Source organism: Rhamphochromis longiceps, linkage group LG16, assembly GCF_057381845.1.
Source record: "Rhamphochromis longiceps isolate RC_006_pf linkage group LG16, R_longiceps_female_GT1.1, whole genome shotgun sequence".
In the NCBI taxonomy this organism is placed as follows: Eukaryota; Metazoa; Chordata; class Actinopteri; order Cichliformes; family Cichlidae; genus Rhamphochromis; species Rhamphochromis longiceps.
The window spans coordinates 22934803-22955189 of NC_140572.1; the positions used below are offsets into that span (position 1 = coordinate 22934803).

Below are 20387 nucleotides of genomic sequence, written 5' to 3' on the forward strand. Positions count from 1 at the left end.
GTTCCCCTTAAGGGCAAAACTGATGTTGTCTGCATATTCTCCCTTCACTGCGGTGGCCTTTGTGGGGTGAGTTCATAGATCTAAAAATAACTGGGATCAGTTATTGCTTGTGTGCTAAATGAAAGTGCATAATCTGATTTTTTTTAAATTTTTTTTTATTTGAGTAGTTACTTGAAATTACTCCAAAGAGGGGGTTTACATATTTTTTGTTTCAATTTCTGAACATTTAAGTTCAATGATTTTTTTATTTGCTTAGCTGTAGTTTTTTTTTCATATTTGAATTAATATCTGACTCCTAAATGAATGTCTGTTTGTTGCTAAAAACAACATATGTTTGGTGCACAGTGCTGCATCCAACAGATTTGGGTACAGTATACATGACTGGGTGACTCCATGGTTGTATATATGAAATAGCTTCAGCTTTACGCTCCTCTCCATTCCACGGCCTCGGGTGTATAAATTTACTTGATGGTTTTCGTTTCTCTTTCTTAATTCATTGCAGTCGGATTCCTCTTTGATGCAGTTCTGTTGTCCCCCAAACAATTGAAGTGGAGACAATGGAGGCATAATGATAGATCCGTGTACCCACCATCTGTAAGAGCAGCTGCTCCCTTGCATCTGTACAATATGCTGGAGCGGGGAGCCTCAGTAATCTGCATAATAAGGAGAGGGCTTATCTCAGTCTAGTTAATAATCACAAGCAATCGATGCACTTCATTCCCTCACTCTTGACTGATGAAAAAAAGCTGCAAAGTTTTGGTATGTTTGCTGTATCCTCAAGATAGGCAGGGGTCACGGAGTAATGCCAAGCTGTTGATTTTGCCTGCAGCTAGAGATTTAGTCTGCACTCACTTTCATCTTTTCATGAATACCATAATTACAGCAGGACATTCTGAGTTATCATACTGCATCTTCCCTCCTCAGTCCCTTATAGGGTTTGTAGCATTTGTAGCAATGCTGGAGCCCACATCAGATTTGGGTGTATGATTGTAAGTCTGCGATAAACACATAGCTTGTGAAGTGTTGATGAGAGTCATTCTGCAACAGCAGTACTCTTAAAGCAGAAGATTGTCCTTGTAAAACACTAAAAATTCATTTGGAAATTTCACCTGTCTGAAATGGCTTCTTAGATATTACTACCTCTGTGCATGTTGCCACAGACACAACTACAGCAAGTGATATTCCACAGGGCATAAAATCTCAGCTCAAGGATATGTTCGTATCTTGAATTCAGAACAGATAAACAACCTTTGTATACTGAATCTCCTCTATTTTCACCTTTTCTAACTTATCAACTCTGTGCAGATCAGCACAAATATGGCTGTGAATTCTTAAATTTTATTGGAATAAGTGCTTCAAAAACAGCACTATATAAACTACAGGAAATAAAAACAATTCTTATAGTTCCTATTATTCAGCTGGAGGATTTGAAAGTCAATTTTGGCTTGTTGACACTCAAAGAGTGAACAATCTATCCATTGAGCAGGCTTTTCCCCATATATGACATTGGAAAAGTCTCCATGAAATTTAATAAATACCCCCTATTCATTACTCTTGGTAATGGCTCCTAAGCAGGCACCAAATTGATTGGCCAGAAAATATGCAATAGTATCGATCAACAAAGTCTCCCCTTGGTATTCTCTTTTTAAATATGCTCAAATGTGCTCATTAAATTAAGTCTTTTTAATACTCTGCAGTGTGAATAAAATTGAATACACAAAATATGAATATGCTTTAAATCCTTCATGGTTGTTTAAAATAATAGTGGAAAAGGTGGCGATTGAGAGAGGAATACTACATACAAAAGGACAAAAAATAAGGAAAAAACATTGTTTTAAGTTTGTAGGCAAATGTGTTACCAGAGCACTTTCCTTGTGCCATAGCATTGATGCTACAAGTCGTTTGAGCTTTGCTTGTGGGAAGAAACATGAATAGTCCAACTGTTATTCCATTATGTGGTGAGGTGCAATGCCTAACACGCTGGTCCTCTACAGGTGATCAGTTGGACAGAGATCACAACAGCCCCAAAATTTTATTCTCATTGTTCTTAAATCATTTGGTAACCCCCTATGTCCTGTGTATAGGAGCATTGTCATCTTGGATGATACCACTCCAATCAAGATAGAAATCATTCATCCCAGGATAAAGACGATCCATGAAAACAACTTTCTATTGATTTGCAGTGCCTCTTTTCTCAACAAGGGAGGGTGAGTGTCATTCCAGCAAAATGCTCCCCATTGCACTTCAAATTGTTAAGAGTATATATAAGATGCATAAAAAAATTGCCTCCTCCCATGGTTCCTCGATCCTCCTAATTAAGCATGCATGATGTTTCTCTCCCAGCTGCTAGACTGCTGAAATGCACTAGGCAGGTGTATTAAGCCCCCCCAGTGAGGCTCGAGAATGAAACTGGTATATGTAGAAGTGCAGGTGTGACATGTTAGGAGGAGTCCAGGTGCTTATTGAGTTATCAGAGGCAGCCGCTGCACGTTTGATTTATCATCTGGGGCTTGGCAATGCCATGTCTGAGCTTCAATAAATCAGATAACGAAATAAAATGTTCTGAAAATTACCTTCCGGGGCGCCGCAATCGTGATAACTTACATCTAGCACAGAGTTGGATATAGTGTAGCACCTACTGACAGTGCTTATTGAACCTGTATATTGACTCCATACACTAAATCATGAATGCAAAGGTTTTAGCTCTTTGACATGAATGCCATGCTTACCTCTGCATTCTTGAAAGCTTTAAACTCAGAATGAGCCAGCCAGTCTCCATGAGCACATAAAAGGTACCCAGATTTATGGGGAGGTTTTTATCCTAGACTCAGGCACCATCTGATAAACCACCACTCTTTGCTTGAGGCTAAATAATACTCTTTGAGGTCCTGATTTACAATGCTGTGAAGGATCCATTTGTGGTTCAGCTCTGAGGCATGCAACTCTTTGATTGGTCATCCGTAAGCTCAAAATTTGGCCTCAGATCTGCAGCTCACGAGCTTGAGGATTCCTAAATGGACAAATGCATAAATGATGGTAGGTTTTTATTCAGAGTTAATAGATGAAGAGAAATGAACTTTCCAGAGATGTAAAAGGCTCTTAGATTTAACAAAATCCTCCTCAACTCCCTCTGATTGAGGCTAAGACTGTGGCAGCATGCAACCAATCTATTCGGAGCTTTTTAAAAGCAAACTCATTGGGGTATTGGTCTAGTACATAGACTCCTAAGAGATCTGATTAAAGGGAAATCCCTCAATGTTTTACCCTCACCTTCTCCATAATAAATCAGTTGCACATTGCAAATGCCTAAATTCATCTTACTGTGCCTGGCTTGACATTAGGAAGAAAGTCTCCAGTATCAGTGCTCAGAAATACTAATCGTAATTTAGCCAACATTTTTCCATAACTCGAATTGTAGATTTTACGTTGACAAAAAAAAAGGCACTTTATGTTGGGCCATTGTGACCTTCGAGACCTTAACAGGCACTGATACTTTGATACTTTACATCATCTGCAGAGTAAAAAAACATTTCCTCAACATTTTTTTCATTAGATAGTAATCAACATGCAAACATTGCCACATAACGCATAGAAGAACAGACACAAGATTGTGTGTTGACAAGTACTTGTGCATTACAGACTTCTGTAGTTTAGAAACTGTGAATTAATTCAGAGTGAATTAATTTAATTTGAAAAATCTATAATAATAATATCACAAATCATTTAAATAATTACATTTACTTAAAAAGAAGACACAATATTAGGTAACAACTTTTGCTTTTACATTTTAATTAAATAAACAGTTTAACTGCAAATGAAGTTTTGTCTAAACAAATTTCACAAAGGCCCAACCTGTTACTCTCTTAGCCTGAACAGGCCCTAACATTAAAACATTTTACTTGCCAAGATATTTTGAAATTAAATGTGTCTAAACCCTCCCATACCTGCCTTAGTGACCTGCAGCTGTTACACGTCACCAAAAGCAGCAGCAACCTTGACTCGTTTTACAAAAATGAAAACGCTGTCACTGTAGTTCGAACAAATCAAATTTAACTCGTGTTTTTTTTTTCTTTATTTGATGCTTAGGGGGTTGTGAGAGGGTCATGACATTGTTTGGTGATATTTTGACACATTAATTGGACTAAGGGCTTTTCGTCACAGCTGTTGGGAAATTAAGAGGAGATTGAAAGCCCCTGATGTCTTGTAATTACTGTTTCATGTTGTGTAGCCACACTTACCAGAAGCCGTGCTTTCTGATGAATGGGCAGTAAAAGCAACAATAGAGTGTCTATAATGCAAAGGATTTGATCTGGAAATGAGTGCTTTTTGTATCAAAAATTAAGGTCAAGAAAAAAGAAGAAATTTAGTTTGTGTCACGTAAAAATGAATGCAAAGTTATATTTTTATGCTCCGAATAAGCAGCGGTAATGTCAGTAAAATTACGTGGTTAAATCTGGCGTGACCACAATCAAGTATTAGCACAATTAACTACACAATTTTGGCAGTGTAATCGCATGCTTGGCAAAGGAAATGTTCCGCCCAGCGTGTTTCAGGCCATGCTCCACAGAGAAGGAGCGGCATTCAAAACAAACCGCTGTCCCTGATATCAGCTGGTTAATCCTCTGCTTTTAGTGGCTTTATTGGTTCATTCAAGAGAGTCTGTTGACATTCCCCCTGCCCTGTTAAAAGGCGACTGCATCTCAAGTGAAATCTGGAGTGTTCTTTACACAGGCGGGGAGCCCCATGTGGCTCCTGCCTCCCAGTGGGCCCGTGATTTTCCTGCTTTAAGTGTCTACTGTCAACACTAATTTGTCCCACTCCTCCTCCGCCCCCCTCCAGAGAGGGACGCTCTCCTAAAGTTTTAATAAAAGATCAGCTATAACTCCCTGTTTTCTGGGCGTGAGACAAGAGCTTTAAAAGCCACAGAGGCAATAAGATGCCAGGTAATGATTACAAGGCTTGAACAGAAGCAGTTACCAATACCACATACTGTTTTACACAGCACACTGCAAGTGTGTGGTACAGCTTAAGGCTGTCTCCTTTACAGGGTTCATCTACAAATCAGTGATGGAGGCTCAGCGTTATATTATCGGACTTGTAGTTTTTTTTGTTTGTTTGTTTTTAAGGACTACACTGTAATTAAATGACATTGATAAAAAACTTAAACATGGTTTAAAATGCTTAGCGTTGGGTGTGTAGTGGGATGTCTTCCAAACAAAAAATCTTAATCTCAGTGGCATGCCACTTAAATAATTTTTTCCACTTACAATGATCTCAGAAACCAATTCTCCTGTGATGTTTATGTAAGAACTTTGTTAAAAAAAATTTTCCCTTCATTTACTCTGCGTGACTGCACGTGTTTCTCAACACTGTTTACGGCCTAATACAGACTGAAAACGTGTTGTAGCCCAGTAAATCCCTTTGTGCGTTTTCATTTATCCATTTTTCCTCAGGATTAATAAGAGCAACATGATTGCAAATAATAGTTTCTGACATGTTTTTCTTGAATACCATTTCAGGGCCTGATAAAATAAATTGCTCCATTTCATTTATCTGTCTTTGAAGTCTAAAGGAAAATCAATGAAAGAAGTAATTTCTCTCCTGCCATTTAACCAAATTCCCATCTACCTGAATGATAGGTCCCAGGGAAAGCAGTCAGGAGACTTTCTTTTCAATTATCCCTGACTTGTTTACAGAGTGTTTTGTTCACTGGCCTAGATGTGAACATACAAATCTCATATGGGTTTTGCTGTTATTGAGGAAGCTTAATACAATTCCACTTCGAAGGTAGGTAAGAACCATGTAGGAAATTGCTCAATATCTCAGTCGAAGCCCAATTTTCACCGCATTGTTTTGTCGCATGGTGTATTGTAGTGTTATGGTAATGTAATATGCATAATTCATACACCTAGGGCCCCCCTCCTCATTTTTGATTCTGCTGTCCTGCCTGTTCATCTGAAGCTGAATTAATGCTACATTGTCCATTAGGTGGCCATAACACAGGGCAATACTGTCACACGTTGTGGTTAAACTGAAATTCCCTTGAGGCGAACGGTATTTGTTATTTATTTAATTTTTATATACAGTCTACACAGGAATTGTTTTGCAAAACACAGCTTTTCTCATTTTGGGTCAAGACTGATACATTTTATTCCTGGGTTGAGACAATAATTCTGCGTAGTAATTGAAAATGTTTTTCTTAGCATCCCGAGTCCCGAGAATTTTGCTTTTCTGTGTGTTATCTTTTAGCTTCTACTATTCTCAGGTGAATCAGTGGCTGTGAGAGCACAAAGAGAAAGTGTTAGATGTGGCTTGTTATCCTCTCCAGGGTTCACTTAGAGAGCCCCAGACTACTGCAGTTTTGACCTTCATAAGGCACTGTCTCCCTGCTGGGAACACACACACATACACCAAGCACATCCACTCCACAGCCGGCACTCATTGGGTCATGATGGGGCTAAGCAGCCCCATTAAAGCATGCTCATCTAGGCTGGGATCACGTGCACAAAGCGTAGAGATGGACTCTGGCCAAGAGGTCTTGGTCCTATAGTAGATAGTTCCACAGCACAAGTGTGCCGCACATAAAGTTGCAGGAAGAAGTTGCGTAGCCATAAGAAACTGCAAATTAATATTATTTTTTCTATTCTGTATCTGTGTCAACTTTTCCTCAGGATACCACTCTTGTGATGTTTCAAGCTGTGCTCAGAGTATTATAAATCCATTTTTTGGACATGCTGTGGTCAGTTTAATGATCATTATGTGGCTCAGATGGAAAAACAAGGGAATAAGGTGAATCAATGATCGATTTTACTGCGTGACTTGATTCATGGCTACTGCTGTGATAAATGGCCATTGTATCGAGCTTGAGGGTAACTGTTTTGAGATAATATTTGTATGTCGTGAAAGAGACCTCATACGATAATACTTTTGCCTTTGCTTTCAGTGTTTCATTAATTGATTAGTCCCAACGGCTCATAGCATCCTATGATGCACTCTGCTGCTCAGGAGAAGATACTATGTTAGCTAATAACTGTAGATTATGCAGCAGTACTGCATAAAGGTAGCTATAAATCATTTTAGATATTTATTATGGAACTGTTGCTGCAGATGTGATGTGCCCACCAAAATCTTTCCACATCCAAGCTTTAAATCCCCAAACTCCATATCACCCCGTGTTTTTCCCCCGTTTTATTTAATTAGTCAAATGAGATACAGAATTGCCTTCCTCACTGTGGTAGTTGTGTAGCTTCTGCGCCAGCTCTGTAAAAACACGGGCATGTACAATATCAAGCAGGGGATCTGTCTTTGATTCTGGCTGATGGGAGGGCGAGCTTCACCTAAAGGTACTGAAGCAAAGAAATAATGGTATACTACACTGCTTGTGAAGAGCAATAGGAGAACGAAGGGGGGTTCACATTAAAAGTGTCTCTCTAGGTAGCTGACATGACGCGACTAGTCAGACGTAAATAATGACAGACGGAAACTATCATGAGGTCTGTGAAGCATCCGCGTGCTGCCATCATTTTCTGTCTAACCTTGCATTGCCAGCAGCTCACCAGCTCTGGAAATCATTTAAAAGGCAGACTAACGATGCTGCCAGACCTAACACCAGTCACAAGGATTTGCATCAGTTCAGATCAGCTAAATAGATTTCTAGTTTAGCCATAGGTGATTTTTTTTTCTTACCACCTAGTGACTTTTGCGTTGATTTACCATCATATAATTTACAATAATTCATGTAAAGTGTGGTTTTTAAGTCTTATAATTTTAAAGGGTTTTAAAAGAAAGATGCGGCTAGTGTGGCTTTTACTGTTATATGAATGTTTACCAAACTACTGCTGATGAGGAAAATTGGATTCATTTTTCTTTTTAAGTGGATATGTCACTTTTCTAGTGAGGCTAAAATGATGATGCAAGGGGACTAAAAGTTAATATCAATTCACTGAATGACGTGGTGCTTCCATGGGCTGGCTTTTTAATTAGATTTAGCTCATATGACATGCAGTACCTGTAAATCAAATTTAGATCTGATAACATGAAGGTTCAATTGAGAAAGATGACCTAATTCTAAAATGTTTATTTTTCTGCTGCATTGGAAGAGACAAGGCGAGTGAAAGGCTTTTCTGTGGAAAATAGCTTTCCTATGCTGCTCTCTGTCTGTAATACCTTTATAGTGTTTTTATATTCCTGATTAGGTCATCTATTTGTAGCTTCAGCCAGTAAGCACATGGCCATATTTCATGCAAAGAGTATGTGTGAGATATGTTGCATTTAAATGATATAAAAAATAATTTGAATATCAGTGTACACTCTCATTTATTGTTCCAGTTAACTGGTTCCTTACTGTGGGACAATAACAATGCAAAACAGGAGACCATTCTGCTATATAATTAAAATCATCTTTGAGGACATGTTTTTGCTCTGCAGATTTGAAACTTAAAAATTGGCACAGTGTTGTATTTGCATAATACACAATGAGTCCCACTCAACAAATTTATTAGTCTAGATCCTCAAAAAGCCATGGCAAAGCAACTTTCATTCTATAATTGGCATCTTGTGGTTTGCTTTCCTGAGGAGAAAGTGAATTGTATATGCTTTTATAATAAATAGCATATTTAAGCACCCAGGAAATCACTGCAAGACATCCATCCTACACGGTTTCATTTATTCTAGTGTGTTTAATTAAAGCTGGGAAACTATAAGCAATGTGTCTGAACGGTGTCTAATGTCTAAGACTGGTTATTAGATATTAAATTGATGCATAATTCAGGCAATTAAGAAAGTAATCACACAAAGTAATGTAATGGAAGTTAATTATTACTGCATAAGCAAACAGTTCATCAATGCTAGTTAACGCTGCGACTGCATCCCTAATATGCTCACCAAGCACGGAAATTCCTCTCCCTCAATGTTTTGATGTGCTGATTAAACATTGTGGAGGCAGATTATTTGAGACAGGAAGTGGGTCTCTCACCTCTGCTTTTCTTGAGTGGCAGGATTTATTGTTCTATCTATCTATCTATCTATCTATCTATCTATCTATCTATCTATCTATCTATCTATCTATCTATCTATCTATCTATCTATCTATCTATCTATCTATCTATCTATCTATCTATCTATCTATCTATCTATCTATCTATCTATGCTGCATGCATGTTGCCTTATGTGTGTACAGGACAGCTCAGTGACAACACAGCCCTTTCCTCTGTGGGTTCAAAGATCCAAAATCACGTAAAACTAACAATTGGCCAGCCAGACGTGCTCGCTTTCTCTCTCTCTTTTGAAGACATCCGATAAAACAAGACCTTCCAGCCTCGGGTTGTTTTCCTGAGTAAACATGCGTGTCACTGTTGACCTTTCCCGGGGTCAGGCTGCTTTTATATTGGCTGACATGTTTCCAACTTAATAGAACTGTTTAGCGCAGATCCCTTGGGCCCCTATATTTATTAAGCTGCAATGAGTTGCATCTGTCTGGTTGAATCAAGAGGACCAATCAACCGAGGTCAGACACATAGTAACAGAGAAATATAGACATGTAGCTACACACTGATGCATGCTTTTTATGGACACACACATGTATGCAAGCACGCACGCACGCACGCACGCATACACATGTAAACGTGTAGACAGATGCACGTTCGCATGTGTGCGTGTGGACAGTTATTAACAGCTTTTTTTATGCACTTACACAACTATTGTGTTAATTTTAGTCTCCCTTTATTTTTTTATTACTTTATGTGTAGCACTGTGTATATGTAGTAGTATATCATGAGGGATTGCAGCATGGGGTCCATTGTAACTCTCTTTTGTCTTGTTTTGTAAGCAGTTTCTGAGGTGTATTGATTTATCTTTGTTCAGCCATTGTACAACATCCCATAATGCCGGTCATTTTCTTAGACTGATTTTAAGCCCCTGTCTGGTAATCAGGGATAATTGTCAATTATCACAAGGAACCATCAGATCAATTACTGCGAAATCAATGCAGCCACTTGGCTTGTACTGCCTCTTGTCTTCCAGCAGAACTACCACCTGGAATCGTAAAGAAGCCTGTAAATCTAAACATGCATATAAAACAACTAAAAAAGTTTCTAGCATTGTTTTGTGTGTGTGAATGTGTGTGTGAATGGGTGAATGACTGAATGTAGTGTGAAGCGCTTTGGGGTCCTTAGGGACTAGAAAAGCGCTATACAAATGCAGGCCATTTACCATTTTACCATTTGTGATGCTGGAGCATCAGTGGCAGGTAGTGTTTTACAGTCATGTCTCTGAAATGGGGAGGCACCAGATGCACTTCTCACTGCTGTTGTTTTATCGCATCTAATGGAGACAAAACTATTGTTACCTCTTAAACTGAAGGCTGTGTATTATATCTTTTCCTTTTTATGAGCAAGCCTGAGAGAGCCTCTATCGCTGGTGGATGAGATGACTTTTGTGATGAAAGTTAATGTTGGGGAGTCCTGATGTCCTTATTTTCCTCTCAGAGGCAAGATTCCACTTTCACCTCATGAAGAAAAGACGCTATCCGCTGAATGGCTTCCTCCGTGTAGGGAAACAAATGTGCTGCCGTAATGGAATAGCCCGGTCAGCAGCCTAATGTATTATCTCCTCCTCAACATATTTATTTACACTCAACTACTCCACAAATTGTCTTGTCATCTTAATGGGTGAGGATTAATCTGTTGCCATGCTGGCTTAGGTGAATGAAAGAGATTGACTTTTTTCAAACTTTGTGGGCTTATAGGGCAAGTTAACACTTTAATGGCCAGGTTTTGACATGCTATACAGTGTGTTTAGTTCCCTTTTGTTGTTTCTGTTTGATCCACACACAAGCATCCCTCATAACACTTCATAGTAAATAGCCTGGTGTATGTTAAACTACAATTAGCACAGAATAACAAATGGAAGACTTGCAGTATATAGACTTAATGCTTTTTTCATTGTAACCATAAAGTGTGTTGTTCAAGGACAAACCTTATGATTCACCAGTGAGGAAGGACAGGCTTTATAAAGACAAATGGTAAGGTCATCATTAAATCTATTGCAGTATCTGTAAGGTTTATTACAGAGCATATTGTGTCTACATATTAGATATTGAATCCTTGTTTAAGACGGGGGCCCAAATCATGCTGTCCATTTCGATACATGTCAATTGTACAATAATCATTTTCAGTGAATTTAACAGAGATTGTCATTTACCAAGTGTCCAGACTGCTCATATTTCATCCCCACCTGAAAGAGGCTGCCATTGAGTATAATCACATACACACCTACTGCATCAGACCAAGAGAAAACAGAGTGTGCACTTTGTGCACAGCTATTTATATCAATAAGTCCCGTGCTGAGAGGCACAAAATGAGCGTTTAAGCTCCAGGGCCCAGAGAGCTCAGTAGCAGGTGGGCAGGCTGCTTTGAGGTGCCTGGGCGGAGGGGGTATTCACTCCTTTACAGGTGTTGCCCATCTCTCTGTGAGTCCACGGTTCTGGGAAGGTTTAGGTTTGGGGAGGGAGTGGGACAGCTGGAGCAGGAGGCGTTGGGGAGATAGAGAAAGAGCCTCTTCACACTGTCGGGGCCTCCGCAGGTCAGTGCCTCTACCCAAAGGGACGGCAGAGCGAAACGCCATCAATTCACAAACAAAGGAGCCACTTCACCCGCCACAAAGGAAACATATGTGATAGAGCTGACTCCCGAGCCGCAGCTCACTTTAACATGTCAGCCTCTCCTAATTAGCTTTGTTAACTCCCTCTGCTGTCTGCCCAACTGAGGCCTCTCCCAGTCACATGTGGGCTTTGTGTTTACAAGGGCAAATGCTCGGGCTCACCCCTGAAACAAACATTTTTCTTTTAGCTTGATATATTGGATTGTATAATCATTCCTAAAATGAGAATTATCTTGCAGACGACCCCCTAAACAACTACTCTATTATATATGGATTCTATTGATGCAGTATTGATATATTGATTTCTTCAGGGCAAACAAGCAAAACCTTATAGTCATTTTAATGTTTTACTACAGTGCTTTCCTTCATTGTGTGTGTGAGTGTGCATGTGTTTGTGTGTGTGAGACGAGATACTTTAGATGAAAACAGCTGCCCCTCAATCTTTATCGGGATGTTTTGGAGTCATTACAGGCCAGTCTTCAGACTGTGGTCTGCCATGCGTTACATGTTGCAGTCCACACTGAGCCTCATGTGACCCCTGCTGCTTACCCACTGGCAGTGCAATTTAACCAGGCTGATGACATGCAGCATGACATCCCTTAGAGAAGCGTCCCACTCGCAGCCGTAGTGGGGGTGCGAGTGAATCTTAGGAACCCTTGCTGACCTCTCTGGAACACAAATAAAAATGGTCTTTGATTTAAGGGGAATATTGTTTGGTTCATGTAATTTTTCACACTGAAGCCATGCATAGCAGATATCCCCTTTTAAAAAATGCTTGTACAGACAGAATGAAACTGCATCCTTCCTTTCACTAAGTTGAGGAAGTTTCAGCTTAATGAAATGAAGGGGGCATCCTGTATACATACAGCAGATCGTGCTGTGAATGAATCTTATTATCATAAGTCAACCTCAGTTTGAATTCAGCCATAACTAGATGTCTCGGGCCTGAACACTAGGTGGGTCTGACAACTGACACGGCTGAAATATTTATAGCTTTCGTGATGTTTACAATTTGCTCCACTCTGTTTACCTCCAAACAGTGGTGGTAGATTTCTTTTGGTATAAAAAAGGACACCGCAAGCCTAGATGTTTGGACTTGAATTGAATCCTTGCTTAATAATTACTAAAATGACAATTCCTTAATTACAAATGGATATTACTGGATTATATGAACATAGCTTTCATGTTTGTTGCAGTACATTAAGAGGATTCCTCTGGACTTGTGAAACTCAGTCTCTGGCTCTGCTGGCTGCTACATAGTCCAGCACTTGAGAAGCACCCGGCCCAGAGCTGTGTGACTGCTGCTGACTGAGTGTCATGATCCCAAGATCTCTGCTTTCTCTTTGACAGGAAGGTTTGAAATTCTTGGGTTAAAAGTTCTCTGAGATTATATCTCAGAAGGCTTTTGTGATGATGGTTCATGACAGGTATTGCTTTCAAGTGGGTGAAGGAATACTACTGAATGTCTTTACTGCAGAGAACTTCAAAGAACTACATCAGTTGAATATATTATTAGTAAACAATACATGTTATTCAGTTTCTCTTTTACTTTTTATTTTATTTTAAAGCATGATTGGACTGGTGTATTGATTAAAATTGAAGTTTACATTTGCTTAAACCCATTTCCTGACTTCACTCAGTAAAATCAGTGTTTACATAAATTTCAGGTCTTCTGAGAAGTGTTTTTCTTCTCAGCAATAAAGATTATTGTGCTCCTAAGAGATGAGCCACTAAGTAAATTATTTCTCCATGGATCCAAAAATAATAGGCATTACTGTGACCTAATGCACTGCAACTGCATTTGTCTCACACTGCTTATATTATTTATCACTCAGGTATGTATTCATTAATATGCATGCTTATATATAGTAATGTTCTATATCACGATTGCAGAAGCTGAGGGTCTTGCTAGAGAAATGTAATTAAATACATTTATTTTACAGATTATTTGGAGGTTTTTTTAAACTGTGCTTTTCTGCAGTCAAATCCATTTTATAAAGAGTAAAAATAAGAATATTTACCAAGCAAATGTGTATCAAAATATGGCATTATTCTCTGATAGGTGAAGCATACTTACTTTGACATGCCTCAGCAACCCAATGTATTCTACACACTCACTGCCAGCCATGACAGCAGGCTGCTTTTTGTTCTTTTTCTCCTTTTTCCTGAACACTTAGAATAAAAATCAGAAGTACTGTTGTGGAGGAATACCAAGGTAACAGTCTGGAGATGTCTGGCCAAAAGGGATTTGTCCCTCTCGGTACAAGGCAGGGGATGGTGTGCCCTACTATTTTGCATTTCTGAATTGCTTAGCTGCCCAAGCATGCTTTATGTGGGCCGGGCTCCTGAAGTGTGTCATAGCATCCTATGACCGCTGTATGGGAGGCTTGCTGTTGGACTTTACCCAACAAATATGGATTATGTTAAAGCGGGCTGTGAATTGACGAGGATATGCTAATATGTCCCAGATGGGTATGTGAGAAGCGGACAGCGGGGACATGCAGACAGTATATAGCAGAGGCAGTGTTTGGCAGGTCCATCATTCCGTCATTAAAGGCCACATTATTACTTACAACAAGGCTTGCATGACAATTGCTGGAATAAATGCAGTCCCTCTGAGAGCACCCTGTTGTGCCCTTCAATTCCTCTTTGCGTTTCTTTTTTTTTTTTTTTCTTTTTTTTTTTCCTGTTGTTTTCTTCATCCTTGCAAATCTCCTCTCAGCTGCTGATGCTGTGGATCCCGGTGCTGTGTAAGGGGGTTTGTGCTTACCTTGTTCAAACATCAATAAGACAGGCTATTACTAGCTGAGGCCATTCATTAATATAATGAGATGGTTTTTGCTTTAATTGATAACCGATTTGTGTTGATGAGGCATTATGCACTTGTGGATACAATATTTTTGTGTATTTTTTCAAGTTGAACCGAAGCACCTGCATATTTGTTTTAGAGAGGCAGCACTCCTTTGGAGCCATTATTCTGTTGTACCACTGGGCTACCAATGAGCTGTCCCCTCTGCATTATTATTGAACTAAGGTATTAGGTTTTCAGCTGCACAAGCAGAAAGATAATGGTGGCTTATGTGTAAGTACGCTTTTGGGACAGTCTTTGTGCTTTTGATATAAGCAACCACCTAAATGACAAGATTAAAGAAAGCAGTTAAATGATAAAAAAAATAATAATAATAACGCTGTAGTTTACTGCTGAGATTTTCACAGGATTCATTGTAAAATTTTTCACTGAACAGGAGACAGAGGTTTAACTTAACAGTTTAACAGTTTGACTTTCTAATAAGCCTAAGTTACAGTGACAATTTTCAGCATCCACACAGAGATTAAATGTTTAACTTTATCTACTTTTTATAATTTAGTAATTAGTAAGTAAAAATACCAAAAATATCATGTCTTCCAGCTTCTCAAATGTAAAGAGTTTTTTAGTAAACCAACGCACTGACACAAAAGATGTGATGACTTTGCATCAAACGCAGTTGAAATTTATCAAATTTTATAGACTGAAAGCTGAACAGAAAACATTTGTTAGTTGTCTTCTTATTTCTCTAAAATGTTTTTTTTTTTCATGCACTTTTTGACAAAACACACACAGATTTAATCTTTTATTAATCGACAGTATTTTTTTGTGCACCACAAGCCTGTGTAAAGATGTACTTTGGTGGGGAGCAAATGACTGCAGACAGCACATCCAAGCACATCAAGGATTATCACCACAAAAATTACAGAATTAAAGATGTCAAGACTGGCTTTGAACCTCCCTCTGGAGACATAGCTAGGTGGGTAGAGAATGAGGGGCTGGTTAGGGGGTGTTGACATTTGTTATACACTTCTACATGTTGTATTTGCTGGGGGCATTGTTAGCACACACCGCCTCCAGCATAGGATTTAGGCAGGCCCCCAGCAGATGCAGACTGCCCTGCACACACACACACACACACACACACACACACACACACACACACACACACACACACACACACACACACAGACACGGTCTCTACCACCACCTCACCCCTGGAAGATGAAGAATAGATGCCCTGGGGCAATTCAGCTAGTGTGGATCAGTTCAGATGAGGCACATTAAGTGGCTAGTGATAAATTTGGCATGACAATTGCAAACACCATCGCTTTTGTCTGTAATTAATTCCAGTGGTGCCTGAGGCCTTCCCTGTGTTACTACTGGTGTGGGCCAGCAGTGCTTTCCTAACGAGGGCACATTACAGCCAGGATTATAGCCCAGATAAAGGTGCTCTTAGAGGGAGGTTAGTGAGATGTATTTCTGTGTTGTTAAGTTAAGCGAAGATCTGGAAGTAATTTTTTGAATGCCTTGTGCAGGAACAGAAACAGTAGCACGAAGCTGGAATCAAACAGCAGTGGTCGTTAGCTGTTCACTTACTTTCAACTTCATGCACTCTTAAAAGCAACCTATGCATAATAATAAAAGGTAAACCAATATGATAATTTAAACCCTTCCTAAATCCAGTCTGAGTCTAATAAGGAATGATTTGCAGCGCAGTAAGTTTCACAATACTGGTTTAGAATTTTTAGTACAGGCATCTTACTTAAAGGCTGAAATGATGAATAGGCACAGAGCAGTGGAAATTATGACTCCACAGATTGCACCTTTAATATTTGGTCCAATGGGTCCCACAACTCAGTTATTTTCATTCAGTGGTAATGTGGATGCATTAATTAACGGCTTGTACTTCTGAGTAGTTTTATTACAGCTAATGTCCCTCATTAAGTGAAATATAGTTACTGAAGGACATAAAAGAATCCCTCAGCAGCACCATTAATCTTGATTTCACTTGTGAGAGCACTTGGATATCTTCTGTAACTTGCTCTGCAACGTGGTATCTCTTGTCGTGGCTCAGGCAGTCTCGTGTGCTTACCATCTCCTCTGTTGCCTCCAGCAGAGGGGAAGCTGAACACACCACCAATCTGTGTCATTACTCTGTCATTGCATCAAATCACATGATTAGCTTCATGGGGCAGTGGAGGAGGCCCGGTTGGAGCGGCTGGCCGTTACAGTCCCTGGGTAATGGTCCGGTGGCACTGTGATGGAGGGTTGTGTGCTGTCCCCCATGCAGGGCCAAGGATGCACCATCATTCAGCCTGCTGGAGATGGCCTCAGGGTGAATCGTCTTCTTTACTGCTCAGTCCTTTCACTTATGTTATGACTGTAGCAGTGCAGTTTCCTTCTAAAAAATACTGTTTTGGGGTAACAGTTCTTTTCTTGGACATGCTATCGTAAATAAAGGAACAGAGCTGTTTGGAAATGGCTGATACTTTGAATCATTTGCTTGGATCTGCTACATCTGTGCATAGAAAGGCTTTCCAGTTGATGTTAAAATAAATTACGAAACCATTAAATGGGATAAGTGGTAACCTATGTAGGAGTACCTAACAGGGCTAGGTGCCTCTGTGGAAGGCCAATCCGACAGTTTGTCGATGCAGCCTTTTATAATGCAAAGGCTTATAATTATCTCACGCACGCTCATTTCACACTGACATATCGCTTTCCTAAATGTCAGTAGGAACAGCCAATGCACTTCTCTTCCCCCAACTCAAGAGAGCCTTCTCTGCACCCTGCACACAGCCATGATGATGGCAGTGCTTTAGCCCTGAACGTGTAGTCCTCCGCCAGGGAATAGCAGTTCAGGCATCACCGATCGTTGACCTGGCTATTGTTGTTTGTGATACTTACTGGTAAACTTTTGCAATCAATACAACATCAGCAAGCAGAACCCCTGGGAATGAAAACCTGAAACAGCGCACTTAATCTTGGAGCCGGCCCCTGCTCCCTGCTCTGCCGCTAAACTAGGTAGTTGGCCTACTTGATGCGGCATTATTGCCGCAGAGGTCAGATGTGAGCTGTCTTGCACAGCGCCTGATGAATGGCTGTTTTTGATAAAGCGCCTCTCCCATCCAACAAGAGACATTTAATAATGATGGACCATAACTGCACACAAAAAAATCCTTGTAGAAGGAAGAAAAAAAAATCCCCTCCTGCCTACCTTTCCCCATATCAGACAGCAGCTAGCTATAGTCAGTGCACTTCTGGGCTTTGATATAAAGTACTGCAGAAATGTGGAGTTTACAGTCTCTGTTCAGTGGAATTTGCATGGGCAGCTGTGCACAGATACACAGCAAAATATCTGTTTTAATTGACTATATATATTTACTATTTTTTAAATAGTACAAAAATAAATTGTGAATCATTTATTCGCTTAAATGTTAAAATTAAACTAAGCTTTTATTTGATTGTATTTTATTGCAGATATACCGACTTAATTGGGAATTAATATGCATTGTACTAAAAAATATCAGTGTGCAGTGCCACAGAAAAGTATGGGCATATGCACTGTTTTACTTTGGAAACAAAGCTCACAAAGCTAACAATGTTAAGTGCTAGCATTATATCCACAGTCATGCAATTTAGCATCCACTCAGACTGTAGGATCCTCCTCTCAGCACTCATCTCTAGAGGCACACATAGGATAATTGAATGTCTTTTAAACTGTGGATGATCATAGCTCAGTGGTCAAGGTAACAGCTAGCAATTTTGCAATCTGCCATTGTGATGAGCAATCAAATCAAATTTAAGTGTCTCCAAATAAAATGCACACCTTTTAAATGAGTATAGTTATGAAAGTATACAGCGAAATTAAATGCCATTCTCCAGAAAACAAAGCCCAAAGCGCTGTGACAGTTTTGACATAGACAATGCCTTTAGTGACAGGAATAACAAATTAATTGGAACCATAACACATTCTCTCTAAAGGTGAGGTAAACACACCTGACTGTGTATTTTTCACCATCAGTTAAATCTCAATTGAATCTAAAAATAAACCCCAAGACATTGAACAGTTTAATGGATTTTGACGTCTCTGCATTATGCTGTCACTCCAGTATAAATGAATCATAACTTTGCTCTGCACCAAGGAATTACCATGCATTTTGAGAAAATGCATTGTGCGCCAAGCTGTGAATTATGATGCAAGATCAAAATAAATGTGTAATGACTCTGGAGATGCCCAGAATAATTTATTGGGTGGAGATAGTTCCATATTGAAAAGAGAGCCTAAGTGGGATACAGAAGCACTGTGCACTGACACTGCCCCGAATGTGTTTGAATTCTGAAATGTCAGCGTTAGATAGGCAAAGAATCTAGCCTGTTTACTGAAGCTTGGTAAATGAGGGCTTCATTTGAGATGCAGCAGTATTCAATTATATGGTTATTTATTGATCAGAAACAATATATGTCTGTCTGCCACATGTAAGGAAGAATTCAGAAGATAAAAAGAAAGTGTCAGTGAAATTGGCCGATGAAGGATTGCATTTGATCTGGGTGGGAATTCAAGAATGGAGACAGAATACCCTGGTGTTAAAAATGGGCAAGGAGTGTATTTGCAATTAAAGTTTTCAACAAAGAACTGTCAAGTGGGATTTAAAATGAGAAAGAAAAAACGCATAACAATACCAAAATAAACCAGCGGGAAAACTTTCTAAGAAGAAAAAAAAATACTATCCATCTACTATAATCCGTGTTTACTTTATTGTAGAAGTAAAAAAGAAAATGTTTGTGTTTTTTTTAATTAACAGATCGTTTAAATTAGCTCAGGCTTAATTTTCCCACTTTGTCATCAGTTTTATTGCTAACTAACAATTTTTTTATTTGCTAAATACCCCTGTTAATATCAGAATACCACCTTCCAACTAAAAAAAAAAAACTGATCAATTTTTAAAGCAGTTGCAACTCAATATTTCTTTCATTCTCCACCCTTTGCTTTCCTTTCTTTTGCTGTTTGATGATCAAGAAAAAAGTTATGAAACAATTCATGGAGAAAACCCTCTGCATATTAATCTATGATTATGTTTTATTAGCGGCAATAATAATGACAATAATAATAATAATTCAAAATAATAATCATCAAGAGAAAAATGAACTAAACACCTTGTGAGGGTCATCTTTGACTGTCCGTGGCCAACCCGTTCTCACTCCCAAAGCGTAACATTTTACGCTAGGTGACAAATCGTCACCATATTACGTTTTCGGCTACCCACCACGTTCCTAAATGACGACCTCGGAAAAAAGAGGACATATGAGAACCGTCTGGACTGAATCTACACATGTTCGCTCTTTTTCTTCAAATCGCTTAGAAACACGCTATTTAACATCATTAAAGACCTGGTTAAGGTCAGGAATAAGGTTATGGTTAGGGCTAGGGATAAGGTTAGGTTTAGGGCTGGAATACAGGGCTGGAACGTCTATTACCGCGGGAGTGTCATTAACTGGATTTCAGCCATAACCCGCCGCGTACCATAAGAACGCCGAAGGTCTCCTTTCGCGTTCCCCAGGAACGCCGCGGGACGTGACAAAACGTCGACATGTTATGCCTCGGGAGTGAGAACGCTCTGCCGTGGCACTGGGCCATCCCAGAGCTTTTTGTCGAATAAACTGTGAAACTTTACATCCTCTGCCCCTCTGTTAGCTCATTTACAGGGCTCAGCTGAAGTGTGCTGGGGTGTGTGATGCACCAGCGCACTCACTTTACATCCCCACTGTAAACACTGTCTATTATTCACAACACTGTCCTCCAGAGAGATGGATCCCGGTGAGGCCTCTCTGAATATGGAACACCAGCTATTGTGCTTACCTGCTGCCCCATATCAGCGTGGCCCACAGTGGCCCTTAGATGGTTCTCGTTCAGATCTCT

The 20387-nt window shown here is 39.6% G+C and overlaps 1 long non-coding RNA gene across 1 annotated transcript in view; it reads left to right on the forward strand.

Moving 5' to 3' along the window:
• The window catches only part of LOC146651121 (uncharacterized), a 47946-nt gene continuing 27559 nt past the window's right edge, over nucleotides 1-20387 (forward strand). Inside the window, exons 1-2 of the long non-coding RNA XR_014908016.1 lie at nucleotides 1-66; nucleotides 2085-2207. This is a non-coding gene — a long non-coding RNA (uncharacterized LOC146651121). The remainder of the gene's footprint in view (nucleotides 67-2084; nucleotides 2208-20387) is intronic.